The following is an 18,902-nucleotide window of genomic DNA, read 5'->3' as shown; positions in this document are numbered from 1 at the left end:
GAACTCCTGAATATGACACGCTTTGCTCATTAAGACAAGATTTTCAATAATTATGCAAAACTGCAATTTATTTCAGCAGCAATTTTATCATGGATTGTGCATATTAGGCAATAAACAATTCCTGTAGAGCCCTAGGCAGCAGGGCACAAGATAGAGCCATTTATTCATCACTGGTGAAGTTTTTGCTGAGCTGGCACTCTTTGGCACTCTAGTTATTGCTATTCTACAAGATAAAAACTTCTGTGTATTAACTGATGATAAATAGAACAGGATTATGAAGATGCAGCCATTGAAAAAAATAAGCATTGTACTAAACTATTTATCAATTTCCAAATAAACTTAATTGAATTCAATCTAATTGAAAACAGCATATCAGGGTCTTGATTGGTCAAAGAAGTTAAAATTCAGTTCCAGAACTAATTGTCATTGATGGGAAAACTTGGTGTACTGGGCTCTGTAATTTTCAGTCCATGTAGACAGAACCATGAAAATACCCTTTTCATAATGGTCTTTCAGTGACAATGAATGTCTTTCTTGAATATTCTGACATGAAACAGATTTCTAGGACTGTGTAGTCCAAAGACTTTATCCATCCCTACCACCATATCTGAACTTGACCTAAATATTGTTGCTCAATGTTTCATATTATATATGACAAACAAAAATGAATCCATCTTGAAAAACTCTCCAATATATCCTAAAGTTGTTCAAAATGAAATGAAAGCTAGGAAAAAGATTCTATGAAAAGCAGGACTGAACAACAGAGCAAGAAAAGGTTAGAGGATTAGGAAATTTATACTTTATCTCCAGCTTCATCACAAGGATGAGGTGACCTTGAGGCATTTTGGTTTTTCAATCTGTAAACTCAGAATCTCATTTAGTCTCTGTAACCAAAGGGATTAACTAGTAGAAAACTTTCTAAAATTTATTTGTTAAATAGGAAGTACAGAAATCATAGGAAAAGGCTCCTTTGAGACAATGAGATTTTCAGTCAAGTCCTACCAGTGAGTTAATTACTTTGTAAATTAGGCCCTTAGGGAAAAACTAACTTTCACAGGTCAGTAGGGCACCATTTTCTTAAATGGTACCTTTGTGGTCTAAAAGCCATTGAGAATATAAGGTTTAATATTTTCTAGGCAATTTAGATTGCCACCCCTTCTTCTTAATCCCAAGAGTAGTAAGTAGTAAGTCACTCCAAATGAGTGCCTTTTAAGGTTTTCATTGTCATTGATAAGTATTTCTTTTTTTTTTTTCTCTTTGTGAGAATTTTAGACCATTCCTCTTTCCTACATATCAAAACTATAACTAAGGAAGAGCAAATAAAGAGGGCACTGGCACTGAGTCATGTACTCTTATAGCAAGTAACTAAGTTTAGTACTCATTTAGCAGGAATAATTCACAAAAATAAGAAAGTACCAGATGGAATGCTTCACCCCTATTCACTCTGGGTGAACTCTTTCTCTATTCTTTTTCCCCTGATGGAAGCCTGTTCAGCAATGGCCTTGAAAGAATCCCACAGTCTTTAATTGGATCTTTTATCTTGAAGGCCAAGTTTTTTCACCAAGTTCTCTTCCCCTATCTTGCTAACAAATGAATTCATCTTTAAATTTTTATTTGGGACAACATTTTGAACAATTTATCTGGGGCACATTTGTGATTGCTACTTCAGACAGCAGATTTGTTAGTTACATCTCTCTTATCAATGCATGCATATATAATCCCTAAATTTAATTATGCCAAGCACAGATTATAAGTAAAGGGCTTTTTCATTTCCATATTTGTACATGCAAAATAGTTCTTAATGTATTTCTTAATTTCCTATTTCCCTTAACCATATGGTTTGAAATGGTTTTCCTAACAGATATAAATGTAAAAATAAAAAAAAAGAACCACAGAGAAAGTTTTTTTTTTAATCATTTGAGAAAAAAGGAAGAAAAGAGGAGGAAAAAGAACAAAACAATTTATTAAGCACTTACTATGTGCCAAACATTGTGCTAAGAATTTTTCAAATATTATCTCATTTGATTCTTTCAACAATTCTGTTAGGTAGGTATTTTTATTACCTATTTACAGTTGAAGAAACTGGAGCTGAGAGAAATTTAACTGAATTCTTTGAGCTTGCACAATAATTAAGTGTCTTAGGTTAGAGTTCACCTCAGGTCTTCTATCTCCAGGACCAGAACTCCATCCATTGTAGGAAAAAAAATTTTCATAGGAAACTATGTATACTTTTATTCCTTACTATAAAATTGGCATAGATCTCTTGCAAAAAATTATACTAAGATGAAGAAAAATTAAAACATACTATAATCAATGAAAAAATAATAAAAATGTGATTAATCTATAGTATCTTTATTTTTTTAATCGACTAAAGTTTAGTAACCCTTGGGGCTCAGATACAGTTTCTGTATAAGCAAGTATAAACGTCTGATATGAATTTTGAGTTCAGTACTTGTTCTGGTGATCTCAAGTGTTTTTGAACTTACATGTTAGCCTACATTTCACCATATTCTCTAAATTCTTATTTAAATAATAAAGTGGACTGTTATGATATGCTAGGAAATTAACATTGAAAATATTAAGTCTTGCTCCTGCTGGGAGCAGAGAACCACACAATTCCCTGGAAGGAAAGGTCGGTAATTCTCATATTCATTCCTCCTTTCTTATGTGTTATGAGACTGGAGGAAAGACATCTTTTATTGTTCTTCTAAGGGAATGCACAGCCAATGCAGATTTTTTTTCCCCTGCTAATAACAAATTTTCTTTAAAGGCTTTAGCCTGAATTGCTGCATAGGGGGTAAAAGGTTGGAACTTTAAAATTCCGCCTATCTCTTTTACCTGCTCAAGGTCACATCAGGGCTTCTTGTGTGTGAAACTGGTCTCTAAATATTCTGTTATCTTTTCAAGGGATTCCAAGTGTTTTCAATAGGAAAAAAAAAAGATTAAGGATTTGGATTCAGGGTTCTAATCACAATTGTTATTTTACTATTAATATATCCTTGGAAAAGAATCTGTGCCTCATTTCACTAATCTGGGACAAGAGGAAGTTGATCTCTGAAGTCCCTTCCAGTTATAAATCTGTCATTATATAATCCTATAATCCTATCAGATCTAGTCATTTTGTTTGTTTTGTTTAGTTCTTTTAAAACAATGTTTTCTGCATTATAAAGAAAACTTTAAATTGGGAGTGGGGAGAAGGATGGATCAAAACACATGCATACCCAAACACACAATCACAAAACAGAAGTACCTAGTAGTGATTAGAATACTGGTTTGGGATCAAGGAAGACCTGAATTCAAATCTTAACATACTAATTGTCATGTGACTTAATTTCTATTTGTTTCAATAATAGCACCCTCTTTGAAGAGTTGTGGGAAGGATCAAATGAGACAATGTTTGTAGAAGTCTCGAGTAGAGTACCTAGCAAATAGTAGATAAAACGTAAATGCTTACTCTCTTTCCCTTTTCTTTCCTCTATATTAGAAAATAACTGTAGTCCAGAACACAAAGGTATTAATGAAAACTTTTAAAGACAAGAGATGATTCCAAAAGACAAAATCCTGATAAACTATGCCTTCAACTCTATCAGTAAAACATTTTATTTGTTGTTGTCCAGTCAATTTTCAGTTGTTACCCCATTTGGGGTTCTCTTGGCAGATACAGAAAGGGTTTTCCATTTTCTTTCTCCAGCTCATTGTACAGAGCATAAAACAGGCAAGCAAGTTAAATGACTAGTCCAGATTAAAGAGTCAGTAAGTGTTTGAGACCAGATTTAAACTCAGGAAGATGAATCTTCCTGACTCTAGGCCCAGCACTCTATTCATTGGGCTAGCTGCTCTATAACACTGAATAATTCTGTATAAAACTGGATACTGTCCACATCTCATTTCAATCATTCTGTCTTCCCCTTTCCCTTGTTCCCTTCCAACCATGTTGGTAGTGGGGAGATAAGGGAGACCAAAACTGCCCATATAAAACAAGGAGAAAAAAGAATATTTCTTAAGAGTAGGACTGTGAGAATTGATTAATGTCAGTAAGACATCCCTAGCTTAGATGCATAAATGAAAAGACACTATTTCAGTTCAAAACAAGTATAGGATTATGATGACCTCATGGAAAATAAAATACAAACACGTTGAGTACAAACAAATACAAGCAAATTCATTCTTACAGTAGACTGACAGAAAATTATTTAGCCCAGGTGTTTCTATAAGTGTGATAAATTGGGGAATTCACAGTGTTCAGTGGTCCACTAAGTAATATTTCCATATACTAGTCTGGTGTTATCACAAAAAGTCTCAAGATAAAATACTATATATTTTTATATATATAAATACATATAAAATATATTACTTCTTCTTTATTTGGCTTTTGTTTTAATTTTAACCATTATGTTTTTCTGTGATATATTTTAAGGGAAGAATTAACAATTAAATTTATAATTTAGGTCATGAGTGAATATGAGAAACAGAAATTGAGGCTGATAAGAAAGGATGTTTTGGAAGCTCTGCAAAGCAGGAAATACACTGTCCAAAATGGCAGATTATATTTCTGCCTGTAATAACAGTAACAGGCCCCAATTCTTGCTCTGGTGCTTCCCTAAGAGAGCCTGTTCATTTTGGTCTTGCCATATTGAGGACAGAGATTAGGAGGAGAGGAAATTATTTATTTCAGTTTATCAAGAATAATATATAAATGTTACAGTTTCATCCAGGGGGAGACTTGATAGAATTTGGTGTATGTTTCGTAGAAACAAAGTGCTAAATAAGTATTTCTTAAATTGAATGGAAAGAAATTGATCGTCATTGTCATAGCTGGGCTGTATCTAGGAACTATAAAGATATTATAGATTAGGCATTCTATATTTATCACTTTACTGACTTAGGTAAATACATTATGTAATTCTGATAATTCATTGTTTTGTCATTAAGTGACTTAGTGTGGTCTGTGCTGAAAGAAAAACACAAGAACATTAACCACAGAGAAGGTACTCAAATATACTTGTTGGTAGAAGTAGATAGAGCCCCAGACCTGGAGTCAGGAAAATCTTTATTTTTATTAGTTTAATGACTTTGGGGCAAGTCATTTAACCTCAGTTTCCTCTTCTGTAAAATGGAGATAATAGCACTCCTTTGAGAAGCAAATGTGATGATAATTGCAAGGTATCTTGATAACAATTACTAATTGTGTGAAAGTGCATCATTCTATGATTATAGAACCTCAGAGCTGGAAGATTCTTAACTGTCTACTAATTCGAACTTCTATCTGATGCAGAAATTCTTTCTACAACATTCTAACAGGTGGCAATATAGTCTTTTCTTGTTTACTTCCAGTGACTGGGGGCTTGCTATTTAAGTAACTTGTTAAGTATGAATTATTAATACCATTAGAAAATTCTTCATATTAATTCAGTGTCTTCCTTCCTTTGATTTCCATTTACTGATTCTAGTTCCACATTGGAGAGCAACACAGAATGAGTCAATTTAATTTTTTCCCACATGATGGTTCTTCAAATACATGAAGATAACATTTCTGAGTCTCCTTCTCCAGGCTAAATATTGCCAGTTCCTACAGATTGTTCTTAATATGGTCACACTTAAATGGCAGTAAAAATTTTCCATAATCACAATTGTTGATACACATTTGCTGTTAAATAAGTTACAGTGTATTATAAAAACAAAAATTGCTCTGTATTCTATTTTCAGAGAGGAAGAGAGACATACTAACACCAGATAAATTAGGCATGCTATATAACCTGTGGTCTCATCACAGATATCAAGTACACTGACAAAAAGATCCTCTTTTTTTCTATAGCAATTCTATTAGCAATTTACACTAATGGGTAGCATGAATCTAAGCAAAAGCCTTCAATAAATAGGGGCTAGCATCCTATTATTTCCTTGCCCAGCAACAACTTTAAGAATGAGGCTACATTTATCTTTGGGAGCCTGGGGAGCATTAAGATCTCCACTGCATATATAACTTAGGCTTGTGTTGTTGCCATGGGAGGAAAAGACCTTTCTGTTTTTACCATTTTGATCAGGCCAGTATAGAAATGGGACTATGTCATATCCTCTTAAATTAATGATTGGTGCTTGCTCTTAATCCATGAATCTACCATTACTCTTAGGGATGATGACTGCATTACTGATAGTACAGGGAAGGAGAAAAGGTGATCATTCTCACTAGAGCTTAAAAATATCTGGCCAGTCCTTGCTTCAAAACACAAAAATCCATTTTCAATGCAAATTTACAGGTTTGCTATTCACCCGACATCTGAATTAACGAGGTTCTCATCCTCTATCTCCTGAGGTCTGGTACTAAATTACCCAAACTTACCAGAGTTAATTGGAAACCACGACCTAAATGTTCCCAAAGTATTGCTGATTAGTTAGCTGCAAACTCATTCCCTTCTTTTGTCACCCGAGACAACACATGATGACTTTTAAAAATGTGTAGAAATCACACCAGACGCAGGTTTCTTTCCCAAGATGAACCACAGCTTTGAAGTGATCTGCTCAAACTTTCTCCATGGGTAAAGAAATTTTAATTAAAATTTCATTATCTTACACTCTAATATGAATTCCACAACCTTCAGAAGTAAGATAAAATGTGTTTTGAATTACATTAAGGTTTTTTTTTTGTTTGTTTTTTTTTAGCACATGTCCTATCACTTGCATTTCTTCCATCTGAACTTAAAAATATTGCAAACAGTAGTTATGGAAGAAGAAACATCCTAATTATCAGTTCTCATGAAATGACTGGGAGACTTTAGGAAAGAAAATAGAAGAATACATACAGAATGTGTCTTTTCTACTATTATTTGTCATAATGCAATTTTTTTGCTTTAGGGTCTGGAGTAAAATCTACTGAGAAAAATTAAAATGATGGCAGAAAAGTTCACAACAACATAAAAAGATGTAGTATACAAGAAGAAATTACATTTTAATATCACATTCTGCTTTATTTCAAGGAAATCAATGTTATTTAAGACCTTTATATTTTCTACTTGGAAGTATTAAAAAAAAAAACCTTTCAAGATTAGCCCACTTATATCAATTTATATAACTGGTTCTAAACATTAGGATATGATATAAATTAGGGCTACTTGTAAGAGGTTATTTATACAGGGTTCCCAGGGGGAGACAAAAAAGACTTGTTCCTCAACTTCCTGGTCAAACATTGAATAAAGGAAAATAAAACAGGGTAACATTTCTTGGGGAGAAAAACAAATGATTGGGAATAGAAACTAGTCTCAGGACAACTGTAATCTTCTAAGCCACAGTATCATTAGAATGCCTGCAACTAGAAATTGCAGCTAAAGCTGTACTAACTGCTCAGAGGCTACCACTTTGGATTTCTATGTCAGGCAACTCCATTTCACTCTCATAAATACAGTGTCTTGATTATAGCTATTCTTGTCATGGTTTCCATTTGTGTGAAAGTACATTATCTTCTCATTATAGAATCACAAAAATAAGGAGATGTAAGCTACTTTAACTTCTAATTCAACTTCCAAGCCAATGCAAGGATTTTTTCTACTTCATACCTGAAAAAAGGATAGTCAATATCTGCTTGAATACTTCCACTATAGTTACAATTATTTATTTATTTTTATAGCTTAAATTCCTGGGGATTCTAAGTGATTTGAAGACATGGAATATTTCATTTAAAAAATACTTATAGTATTTTTATTTTTTCCATTTAATGAGAAGATAGTTTTCAACATTCACTGTTATAAAATTTTGAGTTGCAAATATTTTACCTCGTCTTCCTTCTCTCTGACCTCCTCCAAGACAGCAAATAATCTGATATAAGTTTTACCTATACAATAATTTTAAATATATTTCCATATTAGTCATGTTGTAAAAGAAAAATCAAAACAAAAGGGAAAAACCATGAGAAAGAAAAAATAATGAAAATTCTGCATTCAGCTTCCAAATTTCTTTCTCTGGATGCAGATGACATTTTCCATCCCATTACTATTAGAAATGTCTTAGAATAATGTATTGCTAAGAACTAAGCCTGTCATAGCTGATCATCATACAATGTTTCTATCATTATGTACAATGTTTTCCTGGTTCTACTCACTTCACTCAGCATTAATTCATGCTATTTTTTTCTAGACTTATCCAAAATCTGCCTATTCAATATCTCTTATAGAACAATAGTATTTCATTACTTTCATATACCCACAACCAATTCAGCAATTGTCCAATTGATGAACATTCCCTCAATTTCCAATTTCTTGCAAGCGCAAAAAAGAGCTGCTACAAACATTTTTGCATATGCGGGTCCTTTTCCCTCTTTTATGATGTCTTTGAAAAACAGACCCAATAATGGCACTGTTGAATCAAAAGTATACACAGTTTTATAAACTTGTGGGAATATACCAAATGGGCTCTCCAGAATGATTGGATCAATTCACAATTAAACTAATAATATATTAGTGCTCCAGTTTCCTCACATCCCCTCCAACATTTATCATTTTTTTTTCTGTCATCTTAGTCAATCTGATAGGTGTAAGGTAGTACCTCAGAGTTGTTTTAATTTGCATTTCTCTAATCAATAGTAATTTAGAGCATTTTATAAACGGTTTTAATTTATTCATCTGGAAATTTTTTCACATCCTTTAACCTAGGGAATGACATATATTCTTTTTTTTTTTCATTTTTTATTATAACTTTTTATTGACAGAATATATGCCTGGGTAATTTTTTTTACAACATTATCCCCTACACTCACTTCTGTTCTGACTTTTCCCTTTCCTCCTTCTACCCTCTCCCCTGGATGGCAAATAGTCTTATACATGTTAAATATGTTATAGTATATCCTAGATACAATATATGTGTGTAGAACTGAACAGTTTGCTTGTTGCACAGAGAGAATTGGATTTAGAAGGTAAAAATAACCTGGGAAGAAAAACAAAATGCAAACAGTTTACACTCATTTCCCAGTGTTCCTTCTTTGAGTGTAGCTGCTTCTGTCTATCATTGATCAATTGGAACTGAATTAGATCTTCTCTTTGTCAAAGATATCCACTTCCATCAGAATACATCCTCATACAGTATTGTCATTGAAGTATATAATGATTTCCTGGTTCTGCTCATTTCATTTAGCATCAGTTCATGTAAGGAATGACATATATTCTTATAAATTTGATTCAATTCTCTTTATATTTTAGAAATGAGGCCTTTATCAGAAATGCTGGCTACATTGCTTCTCAGCTTTTTGTTTCCCTTTTAATTTTGGCTGCATTGCTCTTGTTTGTGTAAAACCTTTTAAATTTAAAGTAATCAAAATTATGTATTTTGCATTTCATACTATTCTCTAATTCTTGTTTGGTCATCTTTCTCCATTGATCTGACAGGTAAACTATTCTTTGCTCTCCTAATTTGCTTATAGTATCATCTTTTATGTTTTAAACATCAACTCATTTTAACTTTATCTTGGTATAGTGTGAGATGTAGGTATATGCTTAGTTTCTGCCATAAATTTTCTAGTTTCCCAGAAATTTTTGTGGAATAGTGAATTCTTATCTCAAAAGCAGAGAATATTTCATTTTTGCTTTTGTATTCCCAATACTCTGAGAGGTAAAGTAATATAGGATAATGAATAGAGGGTTGTCCTTAAAGCCAAGCCAACTTTGGTCCATCCCCACATCTAATGATTTTGTAACCTTGGGTATATCACAATTTCTCAGTGCAATATAAAATCCTATAAAACTACAAACTGCAGAGAAGATGTTGGTCTATGCTAGGGGAAAAAGCTTTCTCAACTTAGAGCTCTTTACAAGTCTTATCCCTATCCTGATCTTCAAGGTGCATATTAAGTTTGGGTTGACTGATTAATGATGGTCTTAGGCATGGATAGTAAATTAAAACACACATATTCATAGTAACGGTGAAGGAATATTCTTCACTTCCAAGCAGTTTTATTTGGTGATTTTGCATCCTAAGTCAACAAAAGAGACAGCTTAGTCCTCAAGGTAATGTCTTTTTCTTTTTCTTTTTCTTTTTTTTTAAAGCCAGAGCTGTTATGGGCCAGAACTTGAAAAAGGTGCTAAGTCAGTGGAATTGAGACAATGGTTATTTAGCATGGTGCTTAACAGTTCTCTAGTTCAGTACACATACTTAGTATTTACTGTAGTTCTACAAGATTCACACCTTTGATAAGAGAGCATATATAAGCTAGGAGCCTCAGCCAGGATTCAGTGGGAGAGATTCAGAAGCCAGAGAAGTCAGATGGGAGCTCAAGCTCTCGGAACCAAGGCCAGACTAAAAGGCTCTCCAGAAAGCTGCCCAGCCCCAGGAAGGAGATAATAAAGGATCTGGACTATAAGAAAACTAACCGGGCTCCAGGAAAGGAGACAAGATTTGGAAAGAGACAATAAAGGATTTGGATTTTAACCCCTGACTGTATTCGTGTGGTGATTTACTGAACTGAAATGAAGGCAGCCTCCAGAGACCCCATGAAAACCTCAACAAAGAACATTACATTTTAGAGAGAATATTACACAGAGCAATTCACAAAAGCTACTGAATGAGGTAGAAAGAAATTGTATTTTGCTTTGGTGTAAACAGTATATGTAGCTTTTGAACTACAGGGTCATAAGGGCTCATTTTGTTGTTCAGCCTTTTTTCAGTCATGTATGACTTTTTGTGACCCCATTTGGGGTTTTATTGTCCAAGATACTGAAGTGGTTTGCTATTTCCTTCTCCAGTTCATTTTATAGTTGAGGAAATGGGTGAGTACAGTGTTAAGTGACTTGCTCAGGATCACAGAGCTAGTACATATCTGAGGTCACTTTTGAACTCAGGTCCTCCACTCTATCCACTGTACCACCTAGCTGTCCAATAAAAAGACTCATTACAATTCGATTCTATGGTTTGAGTGAAAAAACACTTGGGAGACAATGATTTAGTGGAGGTACTTCTTTCAAGAAGTACCAATTGCTTGTCCTTAGTATGGTCGATTGTCCCTATAGAAAATAATTCACAACATTTGGAAGACATATACCCTGAACCCTCCACAGACACTCAAACCAATAGACCAAGTATTACATATGATAGGCTGAAGCTTTATGGGAGTGAAAAAAAAGACTGCTCTCTCCTTTATATGCTATTCAGAACTTTGCTTGCTTTTTCCAGTGAAAGGAGGGAAGACTATAAGTCTAGTAATAAATTAGGTCAGGTGGAGCTTATTTCCTTCAGCTTTAAACAAATTACACATGCTTTTTGTAATGCAAACACAAAGCAAGTTTTAGTCCAACAAATGAATCTTAAAACAAAACAAACAAACAAAAAAAAAACCCAAAAACTTTGTGTTACAATACTATTGATGGAACTAAACCAAATTTCTTCACCTCCAGAAAATTATGTGCCCAAACTCTCTGGTTTTGTTCTTTAGATATTTCATAACTGGGTCATCCAATCTCATATTCTATTTGCAATTAAATTAGGGATAAAAGAAATGCAGGAAACGTCATATTTCTCCACTATTTCTGTTCCTAACCTCTTTTCTCTTTAAACCTCCAACTCCACCCCCCAACCCCCCCAACTCTCCCTACTTTCTATCTTTACTTTCAAAAGCTGGCTAATGATCTTACCTTCTATTTTATAGCGAGAATGAGACAATTTAATGTAGATTCTATCAACTCTATTCTTTATATTTTTCCATGTTTTCACTCATTTTCTACCTTCCAGACTCAGAAAAAAAGAAAGCACACTACTTTCCAAAACTAACTCCTTTACCTATATCTTTTTTATCTCATTTATAAGTATTTGTCTTAGATTTTTTCCATTTTTATGTATTTTCCATAATTTCTCTATTGATTCTATTCCTTCTAGCTCCTTGCTCATAGTCTCATCCTCTTAAAAAAAGTAAAAAAAGAAACAAATCTCATCTTTGATCCTACACTCTCTCAATATATTATTCTCCATAAGATTATTAGTGTCTTTTCTATTTAGCTGTAATCACTTTAGTTTATGACTTTATTTCTTTTTGTGTAATCTATCAGAATATTTCTTAAGCAGTCTTCCTTACAGTACTCTATCTCCTTTCCAAGTCATTTTTATACTGCTGCAAAGAATTTTTTAAATAAATTTCTGTTCTCACTGAGCCTTCAACAACCTTTAAAGATTTTCCATTGTCTATCAAATAAAATAAACTGAGCTCCTTGAAACCAAAGATTGTTTCATTTCTTTCTTTGGATTTTTAGCATCCAGCATTTTTAGGTATTTAATAAAAGTTTTTTTTTTTTTTTTTGTATGTGTTGATCAAAAGATTCTTATCATATCATTTAAAGATATTCATAATCAGGGCCTGACCATTCTAGACTTAATGAATACTCCTCCCCATTATGAATTCTATTGTGAACTTCTTCCAAAGGTTGTGAATTATGGGTTACAGGATCAGTTGGCCAAACCCAATGACAGGACAGGGCACCTGGATTTACAGCATCATTGTGTTCTAGTGCCATGTTGATTATGGTAGGTAGGGAGGTTTTCCCTTCTCGAAGTCAGTCAGTCAATAAAACTTGGACTGGTATTGCTCAAACCTATTACTTGAATTTCCTCATATCCTAAGTCATTTCATTCTATTGAAATCTCCTTCTTTCAAGATCCAAATTAGATGGTATGTCCTTTGGAGGTCCTTCTCAGTACTTCCTTCCAAAGATAATCTCCCCCTACAACATCCATTTCCTCAAATATCTCCAAGCATTTAAATTTAGGATTTCTCTTTTGTATTTATCACATTCTTCTCTGTATATCTTTGTTATATGTGTACATTTTTTTTTTCTCTTGGGTAAAAAATAAACTTCTTGATTAGTAATCTGTGTAATATACACTTTGAATTTCATGTACATAGGTATGCACCCAGTCTGGAAACAATAAAAGTTTATTGAACATTGTTTTAAAAAAAGAGAGAAATCAAAGTCTTTACAATTGTATAATAGGTAGCTATAGTTTCTCAAACCACATTTTAAACAAGTCAGTGCTTTAATGAATCTTTCTAACATTTCTATTCCTTTCTTTGTTTATAATCACTATGCTGTAGGTTGTTATTTTATTTGGCTCTTCTACACTTGTCCATTGTGCTGGGGAATTAGCTTGGGGGAGACATGATCATTATCTTGAAATATTTGAAAAGAATTCAGGTGGTGAAGAATTAAACTTGTTCTGCATGTCCCCAGTAGGAAAAACTAGGAATAATGGATGGAAATTACAGTGAGAGAAATTTCTGTTCAATATAAAAAAATTTTTTTTGAACAATAATGAAATCGATCATGATAATAATTAATTCCTCATCATCAAAGAAAGAATGAATTCTTATTGTTGGCTGATTTTAATTGTTGACTTTTATTTTCTTACTGTAGATAGATTTTAAAATGTTATGTTGAATAGTCCTTTATGTGTTTTACATCTTTTTAAAATTCATATAATATTTTGCTCAATAACATGTCAAAACATTTTTTAAAAAAAGCTTTCAGTTCCTAATTCTATTTTTCCCTCTCTTTTCCCTTTCATCTTTCTCCTCCTTGATATGGTAAGCAATCTGATATAGTTTTTACATGGTGTATATAATGTTTCCATATTAACCATCTTGTACAAGAAAACTCAAATAAAAAAAAAAGAATGAAAGAAAGAAAGGACCCAGGTTATCTTTAGGTCAATAGCAATTCTGAAATATCTTAATTCAATTTTTCAGCAATCCTAAATACAGAACAAAAAATCAGATTGCTAATAGTTATTTTATTTTTATAACCTAAATGCCAGGAAGGTGAATGTAAGTTCCTTGAGGTTAGGGGCTGTTTCACCTGTTATCTTGTGTTCCCAGTGTCTAGCACTGGCTCACACTAGGTATTTAATTAATGTAATTAATGTTTGTTAAATTGAATTAGCTTCTTAATTTATAAATCTTGTCCTATAAAGATTTAATCAAAATGTTTACCTTGGACTGGTATGTATGATAATGGTATTCAGGACTGTCAGGCCCTTTGGTTGTAATTCTGGCATATATTTGACATATTTTCTAATTCTATAAAGGTGTACCTTATAGGAAATTTTGAGAGGAAATAGCATTTTAGAACTGAATCACAAGAAAAGTTAAAATACAAAATGTATATGTAACATATAGTACGTGTTCAATAAATGGCTGTTGCTGCTAGGATTATCCTGATTTATGTGTTTTTAAAGTTTTATGTTTAAATTATCCTCCCTCTGAAAATTCTATGTAAAATAGAAAGACTCATTCTTTAATAAGAAAGATATTTACTGAGCCCTAATATAACACAGAATTCAATAAATATCAAATTAGCTCTCATGCTGAATGTTTTGTAATACTCTCAAAGAATTATTCTTATTTTGAATATATTAAATACTCAGTTATGATTTATTAAAATAGGATATGGGACCATAAATAGCTAAAGATAATTAAAGCTAATTATCAAAATGATTAAAATTTAAAGTTGCTAGTTTTCTTCCCCTTAATTACTATAGAAAAACCACACTTAATGAAAACTAGATACTTTGGAATGCATTTGGTGACATTACAAAAAATAAATGATAACTTGCAAAGTACATTCTCAAACTACTTGGGTTGGATACCCTCCCTTTACTCTATTCACCCCCAATTAAAGTTACAGTCTTCAGAGGAATTGATCTGGTGATTTATCAATCTATAAATGCTCTCTGATTTACAAACACTGGATTTATAAAAACCCTAGAGATAGGACTGGTCAGCCTACATTGTGGTTGATATTGGAAAGCACCAGAAGTCTTACTCAAGCCAATCTGTTCTTTTTTTTGCTGAAGAGTAGGTAGCCACTGGTAGCTAAATTGTGTCTGTGGCACTGGAGAAAATATTTTGATGGTCTTTTCTCCATTTCTTTCCTGCCACAGTTGCCAAAGGGAGATGTATGAAGAAGGGAGGCAGAATAGGGGAGGAAGGAAGAGAAGTGAGAGGTAGAGGAGAAATGCTTACTATGTGTTTTAGAATGAATTTTCCCACAGGTATGACATTATAAATGGTGGCTAGTTTCCCAGGCCAACCCCTGAAAGCCTATTTAATCCATCATGTAGAAAATTTTGGGTTCCTGTAGGCGATTTATAATAGTATTTCTATGGGAAAATGTACTTTAAGTTCCAAACAGTCCAGCAATAAGAGAAGTGTTTAAAACTTTGGGGATTTCTAAGCTGGGGATGGGCTGTTCTGGAATTATGCTGAAAATAGACCAGATTTATCTTTCTTTGATGTTACACACAGCTTAGATAAGGTCACATATGTTATTCTAGATAGGGTTTTTTTTTCTGCAAGGTAACTTTAAAAATCTTGTTTATTGTGTTTAATTATAACAGCCCTCTGCTAGTAGAGTGTTAACCTCTCAGACACTATACATATAGTACCTAGCCTCCCTTTCACTTTTTACACTGGTCCTCCATTCCTTCTTTTAAGGCAGCTTATCACTGAGATTCCTGTGTAGCCACAGATGCCTCCTCCCCTTCTACCCTATACTTATTTGTAATTATTTTTATTAGGATACAGTTCTTGAGAATCTCTTTCTTGTATGCCTTTCTGTTCTATACAGGGCCCTACTTTTCTTAAACTCTTCAAGATCTGAATACTGACAGTTTAATAAATACATTTCAGAAAAAAGCTGATGACTTTTTTCTTACACTATTACTCACTCTAAGGATTTGGATAATGATAAAAGCAATAAGAATAGCCACCATTGATATAGCACTTACTATGTGCCTGCACTATTCCAAGCTCTTTACATATTATCTCATTTAATTCTTATAATAATCCTGGGGGTAGGAGCTATTATTACTCTCATTTTATGGATAAAGAAACTGAGGCAAACAAAGATTAAGTGATTTCCCTAAAGTCACACAGTTAGAAAGTGTCTAAAGTTACATTTGACTTCAGATTTCCTGAATACAGGCTCAGTGCTCTGTCTACTATACCATTTATTATTATTATGTAATATTATTTATATTATTTTCTACTATTATTATGTAATAATTAAATCATTAGAGGAAGTATAGACTATTGGAGAAAGCATGGGCTTTTGTTTTACATTTTTTTTTATTAAATCTATTTAATTTTCAAAACATATGCATGGAGAATTCTTTGACATTAACTCTTGCAAAATCCTGTGTTCAATTGCCCCCAACTTCTCTCTACCCTCTGTCCTAGATAGCAAGTAATCCAATATATATTAAATATGGTAAAAATATATGTTAAGTCCAATATATGCATACATATTTATACAATTATTTTTCTGCACAAGAAAAATCAAATCAAAAAGGAAAAAATGTGAAAGAAAATAAAATGCAAGCAAACAACAACAAAAAGAGTGAAAATGCTGTGTTGTGACCCACACTCAGTTCCCATAGTTCTCTCTCTGGGTGTAGATGACTTTCTTCATTACAAGATCATTGGAACTGTTCTGAATCATCTCATCTCATTGTTGAGAAGTACCACATCCATCAGAATTGATCATCATACAATATTATGTTGCCATGTACAATGATCTCCTGGTCCTGCTCATTTCACTCAGCATCAGTTCATATAAGTCTCTCCATGCCTCTCTGAAATCATCCTGCTGATCATTTCTTACAGAAAAATAATATTTCATAACATTCATATACCATAACTTCTTCAGCCTTTCTCCAGCTAATGGGCATCCACTTAGTTTCCAGTTTCTTGCCACTATAAGCAAGGCTGCCACAAACATTTTGGCACATACAGGTCCCTTTCCCATCTTTAAGATCTCTTTGGGATATAAGCCCAGTAGAAACACTGCTGAATCAAAAGGTATGCACAGTTTGATAGCTCTTTGGGCATAGTTCCAAATTGCTCTCTAGAATGGTTGGATCCATTCACAACTTCACCAACAATATATCAGTGTCCCAGTTTTCCCACATCTCCTCCAGCATTAGTCATTGTCCTTTCCTGTCATCTTAGCCAATCTGAGAAGTATGTAGTGGTACCTCAGAATTGTCTTAATTTGTATTTCTCTGATCAATAATGATTTGGAACACCTTTTCATATGACTAGAAATAGTTTAAATTTCTGCATCTGAAAATTGTTCATATCGTTTGACCATTTGTCAATTGGAGAGTGGCCTGAATTATTAGAAATTGGAGTCAATTTTCTATGTATTTTAGAAATGAGGTCTTTATCAGAACCTTTGAATGTAAAAATGTTTTCCAATGTGTTTCCCTTCTAATCTTGTTGGCATTAGTTTTGATTTTACAAAAACTTTTAAACTTAATATAATCAAACATCTTTTTTTTTTTTGTTTAATAATGATTTCCAGTTCTTCTTTGGCCACAAATTCATTCCTTCTCCACAGATCTTAGAGGTAAATATATTTTTTTGTTTATAATAACTCTTTATGTCTAAATCAGGAACCCATTTCTACCTTATCTTGATATATGGTGTTAGATGTGGGTTAATGTCTAGTTCTGCCATACTAGTTTCCAATTTTCCCAGCAGTTTTTGTCATCCCCAAAGCTGGGCTTTTTGGGTTTGTCAAACACTAGTTTACTATAGTTATTGACATTTTTGCGCCGTGAACCTAACTTATTCCACTGATTGGCTACTCTATTTCTTAACCAGTACCAAATATTTTTGATGACCACTGAAAAGCATAGGATTTCAAGTCACGGGATCAAATTCCTGCACTGCTTCTTCCCAAACATATAACCACAAGCAAGTGACTTCTAATTTCTTTGATTTTAACTAAAACATTTATAATCAATGATTTCTAAAGTCCCTCTCAATCTTAAATAATTAACAGATTGACATTAGTGTCACTTTAAACCATGAATTCTTGATGGTTACTGGAAAGACAGGAAAATATTGCACAAAGAATAATGATTAAGAGGAAATTCCTTCTGACTGTATTTGATCAATCTTCCTTCCTTCCTCGAAATGCACTAAACAACTTAAAAAGTAAGTAAATGTATTTTATACATAATGACTTTGTAACTGCTCAAGTCATTTACCTTTTCTGACCCTCGGTTGGATGGGTGAGATGTCCATATTGTCCTTTTATTCCCTAGTAAATTTATTTATTTTTAATACATATTACTTTATGAATCATATTGGGAGAGACAAATCAGAGCAAAAGGGAAAAACCATGGGAGAGATTAAAAAAAAAAAAAAAGAAATGAACATAGCATGTGTTGATTTACATTCAGTCTCCTTAGTTCTTTTTCTAGATGCAGATGACCTTTTTTCTGTCCAATATCTATTGGAATTGCTTTGGAACATATTGTCCTTTTTAGGATTTAAATTCTATCACTCCAGATGATAGTCTATCTATAATAAATTATCTATATTGTTATTTAGAAATGAGGCCTTTATCAGAATCTTTGAATATAAAAATGTTATTATTGCTATTATGTATATATAATTTATCATTAATTAATTATTGCTATTATATGCATATATATATATATATATATATATTTAGATACTCTATCACTGCTACAATCCTATTAGTCTAAAATGAGGAATAGTTCAGATGGGTAATTATTATTGAAATCTTGCAATAGTTTTACATTACTAAAGTCAAGTGACTTAATATGAACAAATTTCAGCTGTTCTATATTCCTATCCCAGTAGAGTAAAGTGATTCTTTAAGGATTTTCTTCATGTCAAAGCATTTTTACTTATTTAATTATTTAATGCTGAGCTCATTCTTTTATATAAAATCTTAGCACATATTTTTGGAATATTCTCAGAAAAATTCTTCTGGAAATTTTAGAATGTACTTTGGAAAAGTATAAGAATGCTATAGATGGGTTCAACCCATTTTTAAGTGGTTGAAAAACAACGGTCTATGAGACACAACATTGAATTCCTGAATAAAAAGAAATGCAGCATT

General features: G+C 32.8%; 1 protein-coding gene across 1 annotated transcript in view; it reads right to left on the bottom strand.

The window, feature by feature from the left end:
- DMD (dystrophin) overlaps positions 1-18,902 on the bottom strand; it is a 2,219,276-nt gene that overhangs the window by 530,650 nt on the left and 1,669,724 nt on the right. The gene's annotated exons all lie outside the window — the stretch shown is intronic.

Source organism: Antechinus flavipes, chromosome 3 (genome assembly GCF_016432865.1).
Source record: "Antechinus flavipes isolate AdamAnt ecotype Samford, QLD, Australia chromosome 3, AdamAnt_v2, whole genome shotgun sequence".
NCBI lineage: Eukaryota > Metazoa > Chordata > Mammalia > Dasyuromorphia > Dasyuridae > Antechinus > Antechinus flavipes.
The sequence above is the reverse complement of the archived record's forward strand: the minus strand, read 5'-3'. Positions and strand labels throughout refer to the sequence as shown.